Here is a 25,779-nt window from a genome sequence, read left to right as displayed (position 1 = left end):
TACAAGTTCATCTTTTGTGAATTCCTTTATTCAGCCAACCATTGATTATTTAATCAATATGAATTGAGCATCTATTCAATATAACATCCAGGTGTTATTCTAGGCACAGGGCAAAGCAGATGATGAGTTTATTCCTCCACGGAGCCTATATCCTAAGGCTTTCTCCTTACTCTGCTCTCTCTGCCATCCTGAGGCCACAGGCTTGCTGTCCATTTTTGTGCCTTCAGATTGATACACAACCCAGCCTGTTTCAATTTGAAACCTCAGCTTCTCTGTCTTCTCTCCTCTTGTCTTTCTTTCTTAGTTTTGTATAATATTAGAGAACTTCCAGAGTAAGACCTAGGCTCTCAGAGGTACTTCTTTTACATCTTTAGCCTTCCTGAAGAATAGTTCCAAGTTGGTCTCAAGCCCAAGACCTTGTTAGGGGTTGGGAAAAATCACTGGAAATTAATCTATTTTATTTTGAACAAACCAGTGATGATGTTGATGAACAGATTCTATTTTAAGACATAGTAAAGATTTTCTATGACATATGTATCATAATGTTCCACAAAGTTTTCCCTCAGCCCATTAACTTAGTGCCCATGTTATCTCCTTTGTTGAAATAAAGCAACAACCAGAGAGCCATCATGCAATTTTATTGTTTTATTTCTCTTTCATAGTAGGAACAAATAATGATAAAATGAATCCTAATGTTCTCTGAATTAAATTATTTCTTGAAGCTGAAATTTTTAATATAATACTGCTCAACTCCAATTCAAGATAGATCCCAAAGTGATAGAACGTATCATTGCACTTTGATCTTCTTGTATTCTGGTATACCAGTGACCTACACGTACATTTCAAGAGAAGCTCTGAGCCAGTAGAGCCCAGTGCTGAAAGCAGAGCAGGTGACTCATGGCTTATAAACCTATTCTCTGCTGGCTCGATTTTTAGAAATCAGTTTTATCTTGGGCTGACTGTACTGATATCCACAATGTCAAACATTTCAGTACCTTGCCTGTAGACTTCCAGGCATAGTGAGAAAATGAATTCACATAGTGTTCATTGACAGGACATAACATTTAGCCCATTCAGTGGATTTTCTATTGATAGTAGCAAAGAAGTTTTCATGGCAAAAAGAAACCTGCATGTGGAACTTCCCTGGTGGCGCAGTGGTTAAATATCTGCCTGCCAATGCACGGGACGAGGGTTCGAGCCCTGGTCCGCGAAGATCCCACATGCTGCGGAGCAACTAAGCCCGTGTGCCACAACTACTGAGCCTGCACTCTAAAGCCCGCGAGCCACACTACTGAGCCCATGTGCCACAACTACTGAAGCCCGTGCACCCTTGAGCCCGTGCTCTGCAACAAGAGAAGCCACTGCAATGAGAAGCGTGCGCACTGCAACGAAGAGTAGCCCCCGCTCACCGCAACTAGAGAAAGCCCGTGTGCAGCAACGAAGATCCAACACAGCCAAAAATAAATTAAAAAAAAAAAAACACCTGCATGTAACTATGTTAATTTAGTTGAAATTCTTAAGTTTCATAAAAATAAGTAATAGTGGACATGCCAAGAAAAATATTCGTGAAAATGGCAAATTATATTTCACTTTCATTTTTAAAAAAAGGATAGTTTCTGCTATAAATCAAGAACACATTCCAGAGTAAAACGTCTGAGTGGAACATTTAACATCTTCTGAATCTTAGCTAACATAACAACTTTTAAATTTGTTTTTCATGGTGGGCCTTATTTTCCCCTTTATATCCAGGATCTATAAAAGCATTCAACTGTATAGTTAACAGTAAGATTTTGTGTACTTTATTTTTTAGTGAAATATAGTTGATGTACAATATTATGTTAGCTTCAGGCGTACTACATAATGATTTGACATTTACATAAATTATGAAATGATCACCACAATTAGTCTAGTAACCATTGTCTGCATACAAAGCATTTACAATATTATTGTCCATATTCATTATGCTCTATATTACAACCCCGTGACTTATCTATTATATAACTGGAGGTCTGTACTTCTTAATTCCCTTTCCCTATTTCCCCACCCTTAACCTCCTTCCTTCTGGCAACTACTCATTTGTTTTCTGTATCTATGAGTCTGTTTTCGTTTTGTTCTCTTTGTTTGTTTTGTTTTTTAGACTCCACAAGTGAGAGCATGTGGTATTTGTCTTTCTCTGACTTATTTCACTTAGCGTGATACATACTAGATCCACCCATGTTATCACAAATGGCAAGAATTCATTTTCTTTTATGGCTGAGTAATACTCCATTGTATATATATAACACATCTTTAACCATTTGTCTGTTTTTCAACACTTAGTTTACTTCCATATCTTGGCTACTGTAAATAATGCTGCAGTGAACACTGGAGTGCATATATATTTTCAAATTAGTATTTTTGTTTTCTTTGGGTAAATACTCAGAAGAGAAATTGCTGGATCATATGGAAGTTCTATTTTTAAATTGTTGAGGAACCTCAATACTGTTATCAATAGAGGCTGCACCAAGTTATAATTGCACAAATAGTGCGTGAGGGTTTCCTTTTTTCCATAGTTGACAATACTTGTTATTTGCTGTCTTTTTTACAATAGCCATTCTGACAGGTGTGAGGTGACATCTCATTGTGGTTTTGATTTGCATTTCCCTGATGATTAGTGATGTTGAGCATCTTCTCATGTGTCTGTTGGCCATCTGTACGTCTTCTTTGGAAAAATGTCTATTCGGTTCCCTTCGTCTATTTTGTAAGCAGGTTGTTTGTTTGTTTGATGTTGTGTTGTATGAGTTCATTGTATATTTTGGATATTAATCCCTTAGCAGATACATTGCTTGCAAATATCTTCTCCAATTCAGTAGGCTGCCTTTTCATTTTCTTAATAGTTTCCTTCACTGTGCAAAAACATTTTAGTTTGATGTAGTCCTATTTCTTTATTTTTGCTTTTGTTTCCCGTACCTGAAGAGACATATCAAAAAAAAAAAAAAGTGCTAGACTGATGTCAAAGAGCTTACTGCCTACGCTTTCTTCTAGGAGTTTTATAGTTTCAGGTCTTACAGTTAAGTCGTTAATTCATTTTGAGTTTTTGTTTATATATGGTGTGAGAAAGTAGTCCAATTTGATTATTTGGCATGTATATGCCTAGTTTTTCCAACACCATTTATTGAAGAGACTGTCTTTTCCCCATTGTATATTCTTGTCTTCTTTGTCAATGATTAATTGACCACGTAAGTATGGGTTCATTTCTGGGCTCTTTATTCTGTCCCATTAATCTATGTAAATATAGTACTGTGTCAATACTACACTATTTAGATTACTATAATTTGATAGTATAGTTTAAAATCAGAGAGCATGATACCTCCTGCTTTGCTCTTCTTTCTCAAGATTGCTTTGCTTATTCAGGGTTTTTTTGTGTTTCCAAACAAATTTTATTATTTATTCTAGTTCTGTGAAAAACACCATTAGTATTTTGATAAGGATTGCAATGAATCTGTAGATTGCCTTGGGTAGTACAGTCTTTTTTAACAATATTAATTCTTCCAATCCACATTTTGTGTATCTTTCCATTTGCTTCTATAGTCTTCATTTTATTTCATCACTGTCTTTTCTAAGTACAGGTCTTTTACCTCCTGTGTTAGATTTATTCCTAGACATTTTATTCTTTTTGATGCAATTGTAAATGGGATTGTTTTATTAATTTCTCTTTCTGATAGTTCATTGTCAAGCTATAGAAACTTAACAGATTTCTGTACATTAATTTTGTATCCTGAAATTTTACTGAATTCATTTATTAGTTCTAATGGCTTTTTTGATGATGTCTTTAGGATTTTCTGTATATAGTATCATGTCATCTGAAAATAGTGATATTTTTAATTTTTCCTTTCCAATTTGGATTCCACCACTTGGTCTTCCAGTTCACTGGTCTGTTTTTCTGTATCATCTGATTTACTGTTGATTCATCCTAGCGTATTTTTTATTTCATTTTTGTATTCTTTAGTTCTGTTTAGTTCTTCTTTATATTTTCTAACTGTTTGTTAAACTTCTCATTGTGTTCATCCATTCTTTTTCTGAGTTCATTGAGCATTTTTATAATCATTACCTTGAACTCCTTTTTTTATATAAATTTATTTATTTGTTTATTTATCTATTTATTTATTTATGTCTGCTTTGGGTCTTCATTACTGTGTGTGGGCTTTCTCTAGTTGCGGTGAGCAGGGGCTACTCTTCGTTGCTGTGTGCGGGCTTCTCATTGCTATGACTTCTCTTGTTGCAGAGCACAGGCTCTAGGCACATGGGCTTCAATAGTTGTGGCACACAGGCTCTGTAGTTGTGGCACACGGGCTTAGTTGCTCTGCGGCATGTGGGATCTTCCCGGACCAGGGCTCGAACCCGTGTCCCCTGCATTGGCAGGCATATTCTTAACCACTGTGCCACCAGGGAAGTCCACCTTGAACTCTTTATCAAGTAGATTGCCTATCTCCATTTCACTTAGTTCTTCTGCATTTTTAAGTGTTCCTTTGTTTGGAACATATTCCTCTGTCTCCGCATTTTCCCTAATTCTCTCTGTTTATTTCTATGTATTAAGTAGGTCAGTTATGTTTCCCAATCTTGGAGAAGTGGCCTTATGTAAGAGACATCTTATAGGGCTGAGCAGCATACTGCACTCTAGTCACCAGAGCTATATGCTCTAGGGGTGCCTCCTATGTGGGCTGCATTGGCCTTTCTGTTATGGTAGGGCTGATTACTGTGGATACCCTGGTAGGCAGGGCTGGCCCCTGGGCCAGTTGGCTTCCAGCCCCTGCCTTGTGATGAGGCTGCTAGCCCACCAGTGGGTGGAGCCATGTCCCAAGATGTATGGCCGTGAGGCCCAGCAGGGATCTGGGGCTGGTCTTGGCCTGCTGTTAGGTGGGGCTGGGTCAGGGTGGCCAGCTATAGAGGCTGTGGGGGGCCTGGGGTTGGTGCTGGCCTACTGGTGGGTGGGTAAATCCCTGGTGCTAATTGGCTAGAAGGAGGACTCCAAAATGGCACTTGTTAATGTCCTTGTGGCAGAATGAACTCCTCAAAATGGCTGCTGCCAGGAGCTCCATCTTCAGGTAGAGTCCCAGTTGCCCATGGCCTCTCTGGGAGGCTCTCCAAGATCAGAAAGTGGGTCTGATCCAGGGTCCTTTCAAATTACTGCCTCTGCACTGGTACTAGGAGTGTGTGAGTATTTGCATGCACCCTTTAAGAGTGGAGTCTCTGTTTCCTACAGCCCCCTGCCTCTCCCACATGCAAGCCTCAGTAGGCTTCAAAGGCAAATGTCTAGACCTCGTCGTCCCAGTGCAGGACCCCTGAGCTAAGGACCCCAATGTGGAGCTCAAAGCACTCGTTCCTTGCAGAGGAGTTTTGTAATTGTGATTAGCCTCCCATTTGGGGGTCTCCTACTCAGGGTTGTGGGTCTTGACTAACGTGTCAACTCTGCTCCACCTACGTGTCTTGTTGTGGTTCCTTCTTTACATCTTTAGTTGTGGAAAAATCTTTTCTGCTAGACTTCAGGTAGTTCTCATATAGTTGCTCCATAAATAGTTGTAATTAGTGTGTCTATGGGAGGAGGTGGGTTCAGGGTCTTCTTACTCTGCCATCTTGGCCACCCCTCCTCATGCACTTAAAAATACATTAAGATGAGAGATCTCATGTTAAGTGTTCTTAACAAAACAAAGCAAAACAAAAAACCCAACAACAATAACAACACAAAAGACACAAAGAAATTTTGTGATGAGGTGATGAATATGTTCAGGACCTAGGTTGTGGTGATGGTATCACAGATGTTTACACATGTCCAAATTCATTAAGATATATACATTAAATATGTGCAATTCTTTGTATGTCAATTCTATCTCAATAAAGCTAAAAAAATGCAACTGCATTTAAGTCTACCTGACTTGATCAAATGGTAAATTTGTTATTCAGTAAAGACAGTAGAGATGACTGAGGATTCCTCATATGGAAAGCTCTTAGAACCCACAAACCCTTATTATCCAAATTCAGATCTCAAGCTACCTCAATTCTGTCTTGCTGGCATGAGTGGGACACAGGAAGCCTGAAAATATAGTCTGCATTTGCAGGATGGCATGTCTTCCATTAGTGCAGCCTAACTCATAAAATATTTCATAAGTATGAATCCAGTGGAATTAAGAAGGGGAAGTTAGATATATAAATATGGTGGACCCATATTGTGTTATCTGACCTCCCTTCTCTGGGATTCATCCTTTAGTTTTATCCATTCAGTCACAGGAGAAGCAGGTTTCTGACAGCTGTTATGAAATGTCCAACAGACTTTAGTTTTACTGGTCCAGGGGTTGGCACCTGAAATCAGCAGAGCCTATCAAACTCTTTTACTTGGCAATTTTGAATGGAGTCCAAGAGAATCCTACCTCAATCTAGGCTGCTGAAAGAAGATGTAAACACTGGGTAATGTTTTCTGCCACATAGATCAGGGAGCAAAAACATAGTTTGGAAAGACAGAGCGAGAGAAAGAGAAGCAGAAAGATAGTAAGAAAACTTTGGCAGGGAGTTGAGCGCTTTATGACTATCCCCTTTCTGACATACTGTGAATGCCCATAATATTTTTTCCCCAGTAACCATATAAATCCCTTTTTAAACTTAGCTATGTCAAGTCGATTTATATGATTTGAACCTAAAAGTCCTGACTAATACAAGGAGAAAAGTTAATCCTAAAACAAAATTTCAAATACATTTAAAGAGTTCATTAGTTATGTCCATTTTTCCTATTCATGTCCTAGACTTGCTAAAGTCCTTCTTGCCTTAATATGCTCTTCCTTCTGCTTGTAATGCCTCCCCTTTTCTACCTAACCATTAAAATCTGGGTCAAACTTGAGGTATTCCAGGAAGTCATCATGACTTAACCCAATTGATCTGGTTTCTTTTTAATTCTGTTTCTAACATCTCTCCACAGTCTGGAGACCACAATATATTATTTTGTATGTGTTTAAGTACTGCCTTAAAATTATTCTCAAGTTGTTTTTTGTGCTAATATATTTTCTCCAAAGTGGTAAATTATTTGACCGAAGAGATAAAATATTTTACTCCATATTTTACTGTTTAACTTAAAATAACTCCAGTACTGTGAATTGTATACCACAGGTTCCCCTAAGGATATGTGAACTGTCTCTAGCACACCCTAAATGAGTCATCAAAATCTTAATTTTATAATACTAGAAGCAAATATTTGAAAACTATTGACTTAAAGAAAATAAGACAGTGATGACATCTGGAAAGGCCAAAATATTAACTTTCTAAAGTTTACCTGTGATGCATTACTTCACTCATAGATTTCCATTTCTAAATGAGAAGCAATGCAGAGTTCTAATGCAAATTCTTTTATGCATAATATATTTGAATGACTAACCACAGAGGTCCCTCCTTCTAAATGAAACAAACCAAAGTGCAGCTCTCCTAAAAGTCTAGTGTATTGGATTCATTTTTCCATGCCTAACTCATCAACAGATGCAATCAATGAAAAACTCTAGAATGAGCACACATCAAAACTATGAAGATGATGGATGAGACATCACAACCTCTGTAAAAGTGTTTGAGAAAAAGTATAGGAGAAAAATTTTTAGATTCTACTTTATCATCTACTGTGGGTCATTAAAAAAGATATCAGTCCCTACTGATGAGACTATTCTTTAATTTTTGTCCTAAGACATTAAAAAATGTATCAGTAATTGAGGAATAATGTAAACTCTCTATCAGGATATTTAATCTTTTCAGAGGGTCAGGAAGAAGCTATCATTTAAGGCTGAAATACAGAAATTTTCTCTGAGTCTCAATTTTTATATTGTTCCGTGCCCTGAAGCTACTGGGATGAGAACATTTTTTCAAATCTAAAATAAATAACTGGAGTAGGTCTGTTACTCACAGAAAAACACAGCGTGTTTACATGAATACCTCTTCTACTTGATTCCTTTGACCTGAGAACTTGAGTGAAACTCAGAAAAAGCTGCCAAGTTCCAAAGCTGGGAACAGACCCAGCCCAGCATGATTTTTATTCTCTTCCTCTAACTACCTAGAAACATTATCTCAAGTAGATAGGTGTTAAAAATTTACAATTCCATTTCTACGCATCAATATTTGTGATACTTTGGAGCCTGCATACACACTAAGAATGACAAGTTACTCTGTTTTAATCATCTGTTAGGTGTGAACAGATTAAATATAACTGATCTTCTTGCTTTTTCGGCCTAGTTCTCCATCTCCACCTTCTCAAATCTAATTCTTGGATTTTTATCCCATGTTTGCCTTTGCCCCAACATATTTTGCTTTGTCAAATCTATGCCAGTAGGGATCAGGTAAAGGTATCACCTGAGGAAGAGCTATGGAAGATCAGTGGAGGAGCCATGCTGGCACTGGGTTCTTCTCTGGCAGGGTAGTGACCACACCTCCTCTTTTATTGCAGCTACCCTGAGACCTCCAAGGCCTCTCTTCTTTCATGGAGTCTGCTCAATGGCCACCGTACCCACTGGTGTGTCAACTGTTCCTTCTTCTAGTCTTACCTCAATACACTTGATTTCACAATCAGCAAAGTAGACACCCTTGCTGTCTGACTCAGAGGGTACTTGACTATTTTTTACAACAGCAATTCATTACTCTCCCCAAATTACAGAACTATTCACTAACTGGGCATCCACAAACAGGCTCACCTGGGTCTTACTTGACCAACCATAAATTAAGATGTCTCCAGGCAAGGTTTCATATGAGGAGCCATGGAGTTTTTAAGCAAAGCCAATCCACTGCAGTCTAGCAACTCTTAGTCAATGTTTGGAAAAATCTCTCAAAGGTATTTGCCCTCCTTTCAAGAATAAAGCCCCCAGACACTCAATATTCAATTCCCTTCTTCCTTCCTCTCTGACTCTCCTTATCTTAACCTATGTCACGAATTAAAATAATCCAAATAAGCAAAATGTAACTTTGGCTCCATAAACAACATCTCTTTTCTTTTTTCTTCTTTGATATCTTGTTAGCTTGACACATACTGCAGCCTCATTTCAGTTGAATTTTTTTCCTCATTGGTTTTATTGTTCCCATATTTTTTGAAAGATCTGCCATATTTTAGTATATGTTGGATTTCAAATTTTTAAAAAACAAAATTATCTAATTTGCTCTTTCGATAAAGTTTTGAGCTATCATGCCTGTAATAAATTTTTTCCCATGTGGGTCATTACACTCTTTGTAATAGGAAGAAATAACTTTCAGATGTAGGGAGCCTTTGGAATGAAAGTTTGAGTCTTTTAGAAATTCAGATAGCCCCAACTTTTGGATGCAAACAAAATACAGAGACTTGAAAATGTCTGTGACTCGTAATAGGAATGTGCCCTTTCATCCAAAGAATTGTTCGGCATTTAAAAAATGCTGGTGAGAATGCAAAATGGTACAGCCACTTTGGAAGACAGTTTGGTGGTTTCTTACAAAACTAAACATACTCTTATCATACCATCTAGCAACTGTCCTCCTTCGTATTTACCCAAATGAATTGAAACCTTATGTCCTTACAAAAACCCACACACAAATGTTGATAGCCGGTCAGTTCATTTGGAACTGAACTGCCAAAATTTGGAAGCAACTAAGATGTCCTTCAATAGGGGACTCTATAAACAGTCTGTGGTATCGCCACGCAATGGAAAATTATTCAGCAATAAAAAGAAATGAGCTATCAAGCCACGAAAAGATGTGGAGGAAACTTAAATGCATATTACTTAGTGTAAGAAGTCAATCTGAAAAGGCTACATACTGTATGATTCCAACTATATGAAATTCTGGAAAAGACTATAAGACAGTAAAAGTTTGCTAGGAATTCAGAGGAAGGGAAGGAGGAATGAAAAGATAGAGCACAGAGGAGTTTTAGGAAAGTGGAATTATTGCTATATATCCTGCAATGGTGAATACATGTCATATACATTTGTCCCAACCCATAGAATGTACAAAAAGAATGAACCCTAATGTAAACCATGCAATTTAGTGAAGAATAATATATCAATATTGGCTCATTAATTGCAACACATATACCAGAGTAATGCAAGTTGTTAATGGCAGGAGAAACTTTGGGGAGTGTGGGTGGAGTGGAGAATAAATGAGATCTCTCTGTACTTTCTGCTCAGCTTTTCTGTATGCCTAAAACTGCTTTAAAAAAATAAATTCTATTAATTTATATTTTTAAAAAATTTATTAAGTTAAAACAGAACAAAAATGAGTTCGCTTCTTCTGGACTATGACAGGGTAAGAAATTCTGAAGGGCTTTCAATGGCAGTTTTGGTAACTTCGTGGCCCTCTGATAGAATGGTGGACAAAACAAACATGAATCAGTAAGTGAGCTCAGGTGCTCAGTGCTTTCCACGCGTCACCTCGTGGAGTCCTGTAAAGTGGGTGTTATATGAGGCCTTGAGGCTTCCAGAGAGTAAATAGTTTGCTCAAGGCCACCATGACAGGAAATGACAAAGACAAATGTCAAATCCAGGTCTTACTGGTTGAAGGAAAAAAGGAGGCAGGTCCCCTTTCCACTCCTGAGTGTTGGGACAGGTATGCCATGAAGGGTCAGGGAAGAGTTTTTCGCTATCCTGCAAAAAGCCCACCCTAGTTGTAACTTCATGGGCCACAGAAACCAGCACCGCAGCAAGGCCTATGACTGCCCTGTCCCCATCCCAATGGTCCCCTGCTGGGCGGGGTGCCACTGGGATTTGAGGTGCCTCCTTAAGAAAGCTGTGAGCTCCTGAGTCAGAAGGAAAACGCAGTAGGGAGAGAATACTCATGCAGAAGGCCTGTGTAGATGACCCGACATTAATATTATATAATACAGAAAATACTTGCAATATCTTTTACGATCCTCTGAGGATATTTTTATTACAATTACAGGGAACAGCCCTTGAAAAGTAACGCCTGCACTTCCCAATTTACCCAAAGAGCTACCGTACTCTTTTCTTTACTTCTGCTCTTGCGTGGAAAAAAAAAAAAAAAGTTCCAGGGCTTACATATTACCTTTGCTAATTTTGAAAGAGGAGGAAAACCTTGCAGAATCAAAAGCTCAAATAGCTCACTTTAAAAGCACTTGAGAACAAGAGAAAGTTTTATGTGATTACATTAATAGCAGTGACAAATGCATGTAAAACACTTAACCATGGTCTGTGATGCAAAGAAAACCCATTTAGGTGTCATTCATCTTTTTCCCATTAGTACAATGAGTACTCCCTGCTTTATCTTTTTCTCAGACAACACTTGAATTAGAATGCTGCATTTTTCCAGAAGCTGGCATCGCAACTTCTCTCTCTGGTGCCCTTTTATAAAAACGGTTAAGACTCTGAAACCCAAAATATAAAACAAAATCTTTTTTTCCCTCCAATTCCATCTCTCTAAAAACATTGTTGGAAATACTTTCTCTTTGAAGAGGCATAATTTTTATTTACCAGTTTGTTATTTCTGGTACTTTTCCTCCAAAAGAAATAAAACTGTGCAAAATACACTCTAACTCCTGATTCCAAATTCTGAATCCAGAACAGAAGGGACATAGGGAGAGAAAAGAAATTAGTGATGTGGTGTGGAGAGATGAGGTTGGGGGAAGGCAGAGACAAAGGAAGAAAAGACAGAGGAATGAGAAATCATTGCTCTGAACCTGTTTCCTACATGCCCTGAACCCAGCTTCCTGCAGTCATGGACTTTTGGAGCATGAAAACTTCCAGAAACATTAGCAATTGTCACCCACCCCCTACCCCCCACACACTCAAGTTGTACAGGTGAGAGAACCTGTATGATGCAATGAAAATAAAATTTATTTTATCGATAGTCAGGAGACCTGTGTCTGACTAACCATGAACTTGGCAGGTCACTTGACTACTCCAACCTTCCTTTTACACACTAGAGAGAGTAAAAGTTGGGCTTGAAGATTCCTTGTTCCTTTCATCTCTGGCTTATCTGAAAACCAGTCCTGGAGAAGCCACTTGTGCAGAGTCGTATAGCTAGTTAGAGGCAGAGCCAGGCTAGATCTAAGGTCTCCTGAGGAACAATTAAGATTTTTATAGCTTCCTTTGGGTGGAGTGGTTTGTCAGGATGTTTATTCCGTGGGCTGATGCAGGCACCCATCATTCTGAGCTGTCCTGTGTTTCTCCAAACCTCTTGAAGGTTTTGTCTTGTTTTCAAATTTTCTTTGGCGCATCAAGTCAGCCTGTACAAGATATCCCAGTACGAGCAGCCTGGCTCAGTTTTTACTGTGAAAGTGAGAAGCATAGAAAGAACTGTCTGTTTACTAATGGGAGCAATGAGGCAGCACCTCACTTGAGCAAAACGAGGAAATCAGGCAGGTAAGTGCAGCAGAGGGAGAGAACCAGACCCTCTGTCTCCCCAGGCCAACCTCATCCTGTCCCCTACAGCTGTACACAGGGACTCTGGGACTCAGTGGACAGGAGGTCCAATGCTGGCTGTCTCTCCTCTCTGCCCTTGAGACACACATTTAAAGACTCCCAAAGGGATTTCTTGCAAACTTAAGTTTCTGATGTGGAAGGGAATGTTTCCAGATATTAAAAAAAAAAAACAAACACAACACAACAAGCTCCAGCATCACACAAAAGAAAAGACTTCAGTTTGAAACTTTGAAGAAATATTAAATAAGAGATAGAATTTTGGTTATGCCAGCTATGAATGCCCGTACTATAGGAGAGAACCTCATAAAACATATCAAGCCCAGGCAAAAATAAAACAAACAAAAATAGAATATCTTTTGAACTATGGCAGGCCCATAAATTCAGCTCCAAAATTACAAGCCAACACACACACCATATTGTACAACTGAGCCTGAAAAAGGGGAAATTAGTAGTAAACCAAAAAGCTTTTAAAAAGAACATAGTGAAGTAGGAAAAAAAAGTCAGAATAAGTACTATCTGGGAAGAAACAGCAACAAAATACGTGATTTTCCTTTTTAAAGATTCTGGACTGCATAGTACATCTGAGACCGTGGATGAGTCAATTTGGGTGGGTGAGTTCAGTGTCTTTGACAAGTAAGTTTTGCTTCTCACCAGGACATTTGGATACTACATAAATAGAAACCTTCTTTTCATCTCGAGAAGCATAAGGAAGTGCTTTCTCAGAGTGAATATTTTCCTCAAATCACTTGGAAAAGAGAAAGAACATTTATTTCCATGTTTCTCATATCTAGCAAACTCTATTGACCTTAGGTTGAACTTGAAAACATTGTTCTAGTGCAGCCACTCCATAAATTCCAAACTTGCCTTTCTTTACCATCTGTCCCTGGTCTTAGAAACATCATCTCTGGCAATACCTCCCACACTTAAGAATGCTTTTTTTTGTTTTGTGGAGGATGGGGTAGAATCCCCTCTGGTGTAAATGCCAGTGTGTGAAGTTGGGCTTATGCAACAAGCATGTTCGGCCAGCTTCACAACATACCTCTGGTGGAACCAGGGGGGTTCGTGCTGGCTGATCAGGCTGTGCTTCTCAATGTTGAATATGGCAGTCTGCCTTAGCAGCTACTTGTCAAATCAAGATGTTCTTTGTACTTGGTCGAGCCTATAGCTCATACTTTCTGGAGAGAACAGAGAACCCTTCTTGACACTTACGTGAGGCCCCAGGGCAGCGCTCACCGTGCCAGGATGCTGGGTTTCAGAAACGCTGAGCTACCCTCACATCCACCTTGTGTAGAAAGCAGTCGCAGACGCAGCTCCCAGGCTGCCATGTCGCTAACCTCCTGTTGCAAAGCCCAAAGTTTGTGTGCAGGAGGTGGGTTATGTTTTCGGAAAATGATACTCTGCTCTCCAGTTGCTACCTGCTTCTTAGCGGCAGCATTCAGAGCCCTTCGAAATTTAAAATTCAAATTTGCCATTGACATCTGGTGTTTTTATTAGACTTGCTAATTTTGAAAGAGATGGGAGGGAAGATGAATATATATATGCCTTAAAGACTGCAAGGAATTGTCCGAAGGAAACAGATCAGGTGCTTGTGTGTTTCAACTATTTGTTCCTCCGCCAGTCTTCTCTTTGAGTTTCTCTTACTTCGTCTCTGATCCACAGTTGGATCTAGAATACAGATCAGTGTCCTTAGAAGGAAACTGAATAATTAAAGGTCATTCGATATACCGTCAGTCTTTTATATAACCTCCAAAGGAAAGGCACTTAGAGCTAACAATGCCATATGGTTCAATTTTGTAAAAGTAGAATTATCATTGTAATCCTAGAATGTCATGCATTCTACTCACCATAGGCCTGATGCTTACACTTAAATAGTTGCCTTTATGTTTATTTGCCAGGGTATGTAATAGGGTGAACATTCAAAGGCATTTTATTTCTTCAAATATTTGTACTTATCCTAATTGTCAAATGTATATATATATAATTGACTATATATATTTATTGCCAAATATGTGATATATATTTGAGTTTATGTGTATATATATATATATATTTCCCCCTACAATGTACTCTGCTTTCAAAAATATTTAGATTTTCTCTGTTTTCTTTCAGATCAAATCTTAAAAATAAGATACAATAGCATTTGTTATTCACCTATTAAATATAGAGACTTCATGAATATTGAATATTCCATGGGTGTGGTGTTGAACATAGAAATTCCATGGATTTTGTATGGCCGCCCTTTCTTGCCTGCCTGTAGAAATACTGGGAAAAGGTTGGGACTTACACATGCATATTTCTCCTCCTGGGGAATGTCTGGTTTAATAGAGCAGCAGGATTTCTCCACTTTGGGGCTGGGAGCAGAAACCAAATGGTGGGGAAACTGGGATCTAAGTTGCCCTAACAAATCTGGATACTTTAACTCTGGGTTGGGCCATGTGCGGTAGAAATCTTCAATTTTACATTAGCTCTTGGTTCCTGTCTAGAGGGCTTCCAAATATTTTTCACATGATGCTACTCCAAGAAAATAAGAATATTTGTATCACAAACTTAAGAGTATTTGAAACATAGTTGAGGATCCTCTATGCTACAAGTGACTTACTCAAGGATTTGGGCCACCTCTGACCTTACCTGACTGCCCAAGGGCTAAGCCTCCTAATTTTGCAGCCCACCAGTTGGAATCCAAGCCCTAACTGAGCAGGCCAGGCAGGTTACAGAGCAGGCTAGATTTGTTTTTTCTCCCATCTTGATCTATTCTATTCTATTATAGTACTATAAGTACTGAATCAATTTTATTCAGTACTATAAATATTGAATGAAATTCTAACAGACATTGTCACTGGACTTTTAAACATCCCCCCATGTAATGATCAAAGCTATTCGAGGTATGAAACACAAATCTGGCAGCTGCATATCTAGAATTATGCTTATTTGTCTTAAAAATGTATCAAAGAGGAAAATGTATTATTTTTCATCTTTCCCTGCAATTACTTCATGTCCTGGCTGTCCTGCACATCTTACCCAGGCCCGCCACCATTCAGAAATCATTCCTTTATTGGCCCCAGGTAAAACTTCCTTTCTCTGATAATTAAAGTAACTCAGAATAAGATGAGAATAAAGTTTAACTCCATCCGTTTAAGAGTTTGTGACCATAAATCAATCTTTAATTATTGGAACCCCCAGTGAAACAGCAGGTATTCTTAATTTCCTTACAAACTCTTCAGAACTCTCTTTCCTTATTTATTTCATTTTTCAGGGAGTAGAGTATAGGGAAGCAGTTTTTCTGTGCCAGAGAATCTCATGAGCTTCCCTCCCCTCTCTCCCTGGAATCCCTCCCTTTCTTCCCAGGTTCAGGAAGAAAAGAGTCACCAATTTGAGAGCGTATATATTGGCCCAGGGAGCTGAATTTGCAAAACCTAAGTCTGAGTTGGGTGAGAGGTGTCTCTTTTATGCCTTCTCAAATTGTCTTGAGAGGTTTACTTTGGGGCTAAAAACATCAGAGTATCTGAAAGCCCAGCTCTGTGCTCAAAAATGGAGACGGTGGTCATAATGTCATAATGTCAACCTGTCACAAAGCAGGTTGCCTGCTGCTCACAGCTGCTGCTGACTGCTCGCCCACAACGTGGCAGGATGGTGAGGGCCGCCGTGCAGGCTCATAGGAAAAATGGGCCTCAGAATCCGAAAGACTGGAGCTTAAATCTTGATTTGGCCACTTCCTAGAAGGGTGATTTTATATTGATTACTGAAGCGCTCTGAATTGCCTCTGTTTCCTCATCTGTAAAATGGGCTACTAACCCCAGCTCAAAGAGGTTGATGTGCCAATGAAATGAGATGTGAAAGTTGCCAAGCACAGAGAATCCTATCTATAAGAACTAGTCTGAAATTCAATGGCTGACGCTAAACTGTGGTTTCTCTAAGACATTTCTTAGGCCTCCACCCTGCTGCTTGGTTTTGAATTTTGATGTAGGGGAGTCTGGAGGTAACAATTTATTTCCATCCCAGTCTTGGGAAAAGGGAAGAGATAAAGTAGGACTTGTCTCTACATTCAGTCTGGCCTCAAATTCATAACATCAAGCCAGGCTTCCCCAAGAAGCCAGATATCCCTGCAGGGCTGGTTCCACACGCCTGGACACTTGCTGTCTCAGAAACAAAGCCTGGGGTCGAGAGCTTGGGGATGTCTCTTGATCCCTCTTGGCAGGATCCAATCTCTGTTCCTGCTGCACATTAGAATTCCATATGGAAATTTAAAAAATACTAATAACAAGCCTCTGATCCCAGAGATTCTGATTTAACAGGTCTGGATTAGGATCTGAGCAACAGTAATTTTTTTAACTGCCTCAAGAGATCTTAATATATAGCCAGAGCTGAGGACCACTTCTCTAGTTATTGCAGATCTAAGTGACCTGAAGACATTAGAGGTCAAGGTTGTAGTTGGAGACGTGCGATGATCTGATACTGGAGAACCCTCCCTTTCTCAGGTACTTCAAACATGGTAGCAAGGGCAAGAGAGAAGGAAATGGGGTAAAATGAGCTGCCCCTGGAGCAAGTCTTGGGCAGTGATAAGCAGCATTTTCTTATGTGCTGTGGGTCCCAATTTTCCAAGTAGCTGTTGAATAAGAGAACACTGCAGATTTTTTACAACATAACTCCGGAAGCCACATTTAAGCTGATATCATTATGGACTTTTCAATCTCCTGCCCGCATTTAGTTCCTTTATTTCTGAATTGAGAAGTACTTAAAGTGTAATGACTTATTTGAATTGCTTGTTCTCTAATGGTGGTTGCAGAGCTGTGCTCTTAAGCCCCTGCACATGGAGGATATTTTGATCAAGTCAGAAAGAGCAGCATGAAAGCATTCAAATTATGGGAACAGAACCAAGATGTCTTGATTTCCAGTTCTCTCTATCAATTAAACCACATAATAAAACTCAGAGAGGGCTACTTCTCTCCTTGAAATAGTGAGATGAAGATGTTTTTTCTCTTTTGTTTTTACTGATGTGGAGCTCTGACCAGAGTAATGATCCCATTTTTTCCTGCCTTATCTGATGAAACGCTTTCTCAGCCAGTGATATCCAGTTTCTACCTTCATTCTTGTTTATTCACACCCCCAATAAACTGAGGGTCCTTTTGCTACGTACTATGTGATCCCCCTCTCCTTCCCAGTGAAAAAAGCCTCACACTGAGTTAATCGTCATCTTAAGTATCTTAAGGCAATAAAAACAATATTTACTCTGTCATGTGAAATACATTAGGAGCTACCTTAAGGACTATATCAAAACTAAAATTCAATGCAAAAATAAATACTTCTGACTTAGATATCTGCACGAGGAGGGGATCCATTTAATTACCTGATCCCAAATCAAAGTCAAAGGGCTTCACTGTCCTTATACGACACCCCCACTTCCAAAGGGATGTTAATATCAATCTTTATTGATAGGAGAAAATTTACAACCCATGGAGTTCTGATGTAACCAGGATGGATTTAATTACCTGCAGTCAATTTGGGCAGGAGAGCATAAGGATAGTCAAGTAAATCCTGCTAAATCCTTAGTTAGCTTAATCCTAACTAAGCTCCCACTAAATCAGAACCTGTCTCTAATCCTAATGACAGGAGGGCTGAATTAAAGTTTTAGCATCTAACTTGAAGGTGGTGGCTGTCACAGGAGGTGTGGGAGATGTCCCCATTGAGGAGAGCGTTTTAGGGAGTAAGTTCTTGAGGCTGCTTACTGGTTCACTCTGCGTGGTGGATTCCTTCATTCCACAAGAATATATTGAGTGCTAGGCGCTTATTAGACACAGCACAATGAGTTTATTAGAGGTGTAATATCACATTAGGTAAGCGTGGGTGACTCTGTTAAGTAGGTCAGCTGGACCTGCGTGGGCTTAGTGTACCCTGTACTTAAAATGATGTCTGAGTCCATGGTCCCATGGCAGCCTTACAAATTATCTACAAGTTTCTTGGGAAATCATCCATTTATTTCCTCTTTCAACTTGATCTAGTTTTATGGAGCTGAGTGCCACAAAATTTAAATTCTTTACACTTTCTTTCTATTTAGAGTTCCTTCGCTGATATATTCCCTTGCTTTTGTGCTCTCTTCTTATATTTGCTAGAGGCTTACCAATATGTTGTAGTATTTAGCGATATAAAAATTAGCTATATAACCTTATTGTTATATGTCATAAATACATAAAGCATATATTATTAAGTAAAAAAACAAGGAGCAGAACAATATGTAGATTGTAATGGGGAGTGTTGGGGAACTAGAGTAGGAAATTAGTTTTCTTTTCCACCTTCTGTACCATTTAAATTCTTTACTGTGATTAATGATCATAAAAAATACCTATTTTAACTGAGTGAGAGAATCCAGACGGATATTAGACAGGGTTCGTTTAGCACACTGGGGTCCATTTTCAAAGTCCAGTGGTGTCGGCCCTGTGTGCTTCAGCTTCAGCTCTCCTGAACTTGATTGTGCTTTTGATAACTGGCAGTGTGTCATCAGGGTGGATTGCCAAAACACTTAGGGGAAGTCACTTGATCAACTTGTCCTTGGCACAATGGCCATTCTGAAAATAGACATACTCAAGTGAAATGAGTTATACTAAAAACTGATTCCAAACATTCAGTTAACTGAGTGCATGTTGTGTTTGAAAAAATATGTTTTAAAATGTGGAATTGTTTCACATTCAAGTGAAAATCCCTGCCTAAGTTACAGTATTTCGTCTTGAAACATGTCTTCCTCTGATCCGGAGTGCCCTTCTGGGCAGGCTCTCTCTTGCCCCTGGTCCATTTAGGGACTTCCAAGGACTCAGGGCATATACCAAAGCAGCAAGGAGTCCTGTGTCTGGAAGTGAAAGAAAAAGAACGTGTAGACAAGTTTGCTGACACAAATACACACATACACAAATCTAGGAAAAATTTTTTTGCAGCAAATGTGACAAAAATAGGGTTACCCTTTTTATTATAAGATATACTTTTACAAATTCATTCAACACGAAGATAAATGGACCAAAACTAGAAAGCAACAGTTCTCAAATGAGCAAATATGGTTTGTTCATTCATTCATTAACTTAATACACTTTTGGTTGAGTCCTTGAGACAGGAGCCTCACATATTTGTCATAAGGTCCCCTCCTGGAGTTCAAAACCAGGAGGAGAGGACTTCACCTCCTACCTGTTGGGAGCCTCCAGCAACATCCTTGGTCTTGTGACCGCAGAGCATCATTTTAACCTCAGACAAATGAACTTGCTAAGAGCACTGTTGATAAACCCCACAGCAGAGGGGTACCGTGTGCTCTTCTTACTTTGGAGTTTTCGGAGAGCTTGACCCGCCGTAACTGCCGACAACAAAAAACATCAAGTCCAACTTGGTACCATTCCTTAGCCATGAGCCTCTGTTCCTGCCTGTACCATTTCCACTGTACCCCAAATTCATGCTATCCGCTCCACCTCCCCTTCTGCTGGCTAGTTCCTACTCAGTAATTTAGGACATAGACATTAAGGACATAATTCGGGACATAAGAGTAAGGTAGAAGCAATAGGGACAGAGCAAGGAAATACATTCATGAACTACTTCAGAGACTGTCTTGACGGAACTTGGCAACGTATTGGATGGAGCCTGTGGGTGAGAAAAAGGGAGGAGTCATGGATGGCACCCAGGTTTTTGGCGTGAGCGCCTGAGGGATCGTAATGCCAGTAACTGAAACGGGAAGATTGCAGCAGGATGGGTATGAGGAGACAAATTCAATCCCGAACGTGTTGAGTCTGAGAGATCTGTGAGCTGCCAAAGAAGAGATGTTGCGAAGGCTTTGCTTATATTCGTCTGGAGTTAAGCAGACAGATCTGGGCTGGAGATACATATTTAGTTGTCATCAACGTAAAGATGGGAATCAAGCCATCCCTGGGCGTGGATGAAATTGCTTAAGATTTGTGTGTAGTGTGAGATGATAAGTGGCCCAGGCTAGAGTTCTGAGTAACCCCCATTATTTAGGAATGGGTCAGGGAGGAAGAACTAATAAAACAGAGCGAGGGGTAGAAGGAAAACTGGGAGTGTGCCTTTGTGTATCCTGATCCCTTTCTCTGGAGTGACCTACCGCTCTTCTCTGCGGGGTAAAATTCAGCTCATCCTCCTAGACATCTCAAATGTCTCTTTGATGAAGCAAAACTTTCTTGGTTCACTCTGTACTTCCTCAAGTGCCGTAAGAACTGCTCTCTTTTCTCTGCTTCTATAGCACTTCAGACAAAAGCCAGATTGTGACGTAGCCACCAAAGACGCCTCCTGTCCACCTCCACAATGTTCTGAGTGAATATAGAGTAAGAATATGACACGTGATTCTAATTTGTCTTTGTTTCCTAGGACCAAGTAGCACATATGAAATGGTCAACAAGTGTTGAGCTAACTTTATTTGCCTGGCATGGAAGAGTTCCTCAACCTGACAAAGATTTCAGCCCAGTGGGACACATTATTCAGAAGAAAACGAAGTTTTAAGAACTCTGGCTTTATAATGCAATCTATTTCTAGTACAATGTTACAAGTTAGTTTGTTATTATTCATGCCTCACCTAATTCCAAAAAGATTTGAGATAGCTTGCAATGAGTCACATGAATAATTCCATCTTTAAAAACAGCATGAAAGCACCATGCAGTGAAAAAGTGATAATATTACCTGATAAATTAGACTAAGGAAAGTTGCTGCCATTGAGATTAAGATATAGTTTTGCACTTCTTAGCAGATAAAGTAATATGTTCTCCTTTTTTGAACAGCCCTAAGGCTTCTGTGGGACTCTGTAGGTGGAGGACGGCACATGGACACATTACTCAGACCAGCTAAAATTCTGCTGGGCTTAATTATATCCTTCAACTATTTATTTGCAATGTTGTATATAATATGCTTATGAGTGACCTGTAAATTAGAACGACAAAAAAATAACTCACTTGCAGAAAAAACTCAAAAGGCCTTCTGTTCTGCAGACTGAGGATTCTTTCTTAAGGCAAAAACATTTTAAGTTATCTCATAGTTGTACTTTTAGAATATGTTGCTTGAGAACATATGACAAAAGACTCGTAAATTTGGTAACATTTAAATGCTTTCTGTTTATTAAAACATAATAATATTGGAATATATTGTTAGAGATGGCATGAATTTTTGCATAAGTTTAGGTGTATAATGTAGAGACATTGCTTGGGGAACACATGGATTTGAAATGTTTTTGCAGTAGCTCCAGGAGTCTTCTGATCAGAGATTGGGAACCACTGTCTAGATTAGTGGTTTTCCAAGTTATTAATGTAATTAGCTTGTTTGTTTAGTTATAATTGGCTGTGTAGCTCTCATATTCTGGAGACCAACAAATCCCAACTCTGATTAAGACTGGAATTGGAGTCTACCTGACTGGGGTCCAGAAAGGAACTTGTCAAAAAGCTTATGATCATCCTACCAAAATTATACTAAGAAGAAAATATTATTAAATATCATCAATGTTTCTGCATGATGATGAGTAGCCTGGCATTTAATGTTAGTTTCAGCATATTCGTTTAAGTATCCATGACTTTAAAATAGGCACTGCCTTTATTTCTACATCACCAAAATTGCAAATGTCTTCTGAGAACTTTCCAAAAGTCCTAGAAGAGTCTTTAGATTATGTATTAGTCAAACCTATTGACTTTGAAGAGAAAATGATTCTCTGTAATTATCTTATAATATCAGATGGAATTCAGATTTTTCAAACTTCTACTGAAAGATAGGAAACTTTGAGGTCAATCTTTCTCTAACTTTCTAAGTTCTACCTGCTGCTATTGCAGCAGGAAGCACACACTGTAATTTTCATCTGTGACAGAATTTCCCTCATCTCAATATTTCTAGAATTCAAAAGAGATGATTTTGATTCCCAATTTCTTTAGATTGTCTTCATTTGTTTCCCCCCCCAGTAGCATCATAAATTCTTTTTCTTTTTACTGATGTATAGTTGATGTACAATATTATATTAGTCTCTGGTGTATAGCATAGTGATTTGACATTTATATATATTACAAATTTAGCTCACCTTCATTTCTTCATTTTATTCTATTTTTAATGTTTAATGAAGTATAGTTAATAGTTTAGTTTTTAATGAAGTATAGTTAAAGTTACAATGCTGTGTTAGTTTCAAGTGTACAGCAAAGTGATTCAGTTATATATTGATATATATATGTATGATATACATATATATATTCTTTCCCAGATTCTTTTCCATTATAGGTGATTACAAGACATTAAGTATAGTTCCCTGTGCTAACCTTCAATTCTTAATGTTGGTAGATTGCAGGGAATTTGAGAATTTCTCTTGGTATGTTTTAAACATCTACATATACACACCCTCAACTCACATCTAAAATCCACACGTGAAAGAATGAGATTATTTTTGCTTCACAAACCAGCGCTCAGTATGCTTTCTTGATGTCCTCTACACCCTTCCAATCCAATCCTCCCCTCTCTCGTCCTCCACCCCAGCTCAACCGCCAATTGTCATGAACTTCCTTTAGTTCCCAGCATGCCTCTCCCTGGACTTGCCTTTGACCTTTTGTAAATGCTGTTCCCTTCTACTGAAAGATCCTTCCCCGCTTTTGCCTGGCTAAATCATACTCATTTTTCAGGTCTATGCTTTTGTGTCTCTTCTCTGGAAATACTTTACAGCTCTCCAAGTCTGATTAAGTATCCTCCAAAATTTGCTCCCATAACATGCTGTGGCATCATAACCCTCATCAAACTATTGTAACCGAAATATTCCTACTAGATTGTCAACTTGAGGGCAAGCAGGATATGTTACTTTATTTACCTGCATATCCTCAGGAACTTAGCACAATAGCTGAGACAGTAGTTACTTTGATGAATAAGCAAACAAATGAATGAATAAGTGCAATGACTAGGAATCTTTTCTCAAGAATTCTTTCTCCCAGAATCTCTTCAGCAATTTCGACTTCATTGTTGGCACAGTGGCATTGTTTTAGGTAAAGCTCTGTTACTGCGTTTATAAAAAAACCGCTGAAATTTCTCATGAAGCTGGAAGTGCCATAGGGTCAAAATCCTGCAGCCATGTTCACATCATTCTGTTCTGTGTAGGAAAGGATGTAACTCAGACTCCTTGCCTTCAGTTGAAGATGACAACCTGGTCTTCCTCCTGCAGTTACTACTTTGTCAGCTAGTATGCCATTGGATATGGGGATGCAGTCTCTTTATTTTCATTCATTCAACAAGTATTGATTAAGGGTCCTGGGGAAAAAAAAAAACATCATGGACTTGGCAGCCACTTAAGAATCAGAATTCAACTGAAGCATGTCATCATCCGGGCAGTGATGAGCCAACAAATGCCAGGCAGAGATAGGGAAAGGGAAAACCCTTACAAACCATTCTGAGAGTGCTAAGTTATAAATATGTATTGGAAAAATCCTTTGATCGAGTCTCAATATGTGCCTTTCCTTATAGTAAGGAATCATACCCACCCTCTCTTAAAAAACAGATGAAGCCACACTTAGAGCCATCTGGAAGAAGATGCCGGTTGATTAGGGTTCAGTCTCTCTCTTTAGAGAACAGTTTACACAAAATTACACTGAATAGGGTTTCAGAATCAAGCTGCTTTTCCCTTTTCATTTTACAACGTGTACTTTATAGAATGCATAGTGATCTCTCTTAAGACATTTTTCTCTTTTATTTCCTAGTCTCTTTCTGACAGAAATTCCTTTCTTTGCAGAGAAATAAGGCTTTTCTTTCATTGCCTCTATTCCCTTGATGACATGAAGTATTCAATCACAACCAATTTACAGATAATGTTGTGCTAGTTTCTTGTGTGTGTTTGTCAGTTTCGTCACCTGTGCCAGATTGTCAAATGCATGCCCTAGATAACGTGGCTACCTTAGTCAACAAGTTTCATCGTGCTTCTAAATGGAAATGTTCTGGAAATTTTCCTCTCGGCTTTTTTTCTCTTGCCTGTACCTTTTTGGGTGACTCTGAATTGGATGTTCTTTGTCTGGTCAGTGCCTCTGATTCCTTAGGTCACCATAGGTATCAGCTGGGAAAGGCAGAAGAAATGAGGCCAAAACAAACCTTCCATCAACAGGTCAGAAACATGTCTGGAGGGTCTTCACTCAGCGAACTTTCCTGATCTTATCAGTGGCAGTCAGATGAGCCGAAGCTCTTTGGGTGATTCCTGTTTTTCCCTACCAAGGAAAGGAAAAATCCGAATGATGTCAAATGCTACAAAGAGTCTAGCAATCCAATTTTTCAGCGTCATTTGGGTAAAATGGTTTGATAAGTTTTACCCACAAGTACAGGCTGGGAAAAATTTTGGTTCGGATGTAGGCAGAAACAGCCAGAGGGGAAGAATTTAGTGCTAGCTCTGTTGACCTCATCAATATTAGTGACCCAAATTACCTTGCTAAAAATAAAGCAAAAGATAAGAGGCAAGGTAACTCCAGACTACAGCTGTCTAATCTCTAGATCTCTATCCATATATTTCTGCAGCCAGACTCTCGTTTTCCCGTTTAGTCAATAGCAGGAGTTGCATGGGCACGCTTGATGCCTCTCCCTTCATAAGTTGACAGTCACAACAGAACAGTTGACATGTCCCTAGGTTGTGGCACAGAGGTGGCACCTCTTAGTTCTATGACCAGCTGATGATCAGTCAGTGGAAAGCAGCTATAATCGAGACAAGAGCTAGAGGCAAAAGTACTGGGTTCATGTAGGGCTGACTTCATGGGCATGGGTTTAAAGGAACCCTATGCTTGATTTAATACTCTGCTGTCACTTTCTTGAAATTCTTAATAATTTTTGAAGGAGGAGCCTCACATTTCCATTTTGTGCTGGGCCCAGAAAATTATGCAACCAGTCTTGTCTTCAAGACATATTGTTGAGATGTAAAAGAGCAATATAGAAAAGTGTGTACAGCATGTGTAAAACCCAGCTCTTTGTACCTATGCTTTAGACCATTCCCACTGCCCTCTCACCAGCAACCCCCTCCCCCAAAAAAACAATTATTATGTATTGAGAGACAATTTTGAGTGGTAATTAGAAGTAAAAACTGCAGCTAGATGGTCCGGGTTTAAAACTCACCATGGGAAATTTACTATACTTTCTGTTGCCTCAGCACCCTCATCTGTAAAATGGGATAAGAATAGCACCTGCCTCATAAAATCGCTGTAAGGATTAAGTGGTTTAATAAACGGAAAGTCCTTAGAGCACAGCCTGGCCCTTAGTCATGCTAAAATGTCTATTATGTTATTATTATTAAATTAGATTATGTTGTTATTTAGTAATTAGATTATCTCCAGAAGGCTACACCATCATACCTCATTTCATTGCACGTTGCTTTATTGTGCTTCACAGATATTATGTTTTTTCCAAATTGAGTTTGTGGCAA

Source organism: Pseudorca crassidens, chromosome 18, assembly GCF_039906515.1.
Source record: "Pseudorca crassidens isolate mPseCra1 chromosome 18, mPseCra1.hap1, whole genome shotgun sequence".
Lineage (NCBI taxonomy): Eukaryota > Metazoa > Chordata > Mammalia > Artiodactyla > Delphinidae > Pseudorca > Pseudorca crassidens.
The sequence above is the reverse complement of the archived record's forward strand: the minus strand, read 5'-3'. Positions refer to the sequence as shown.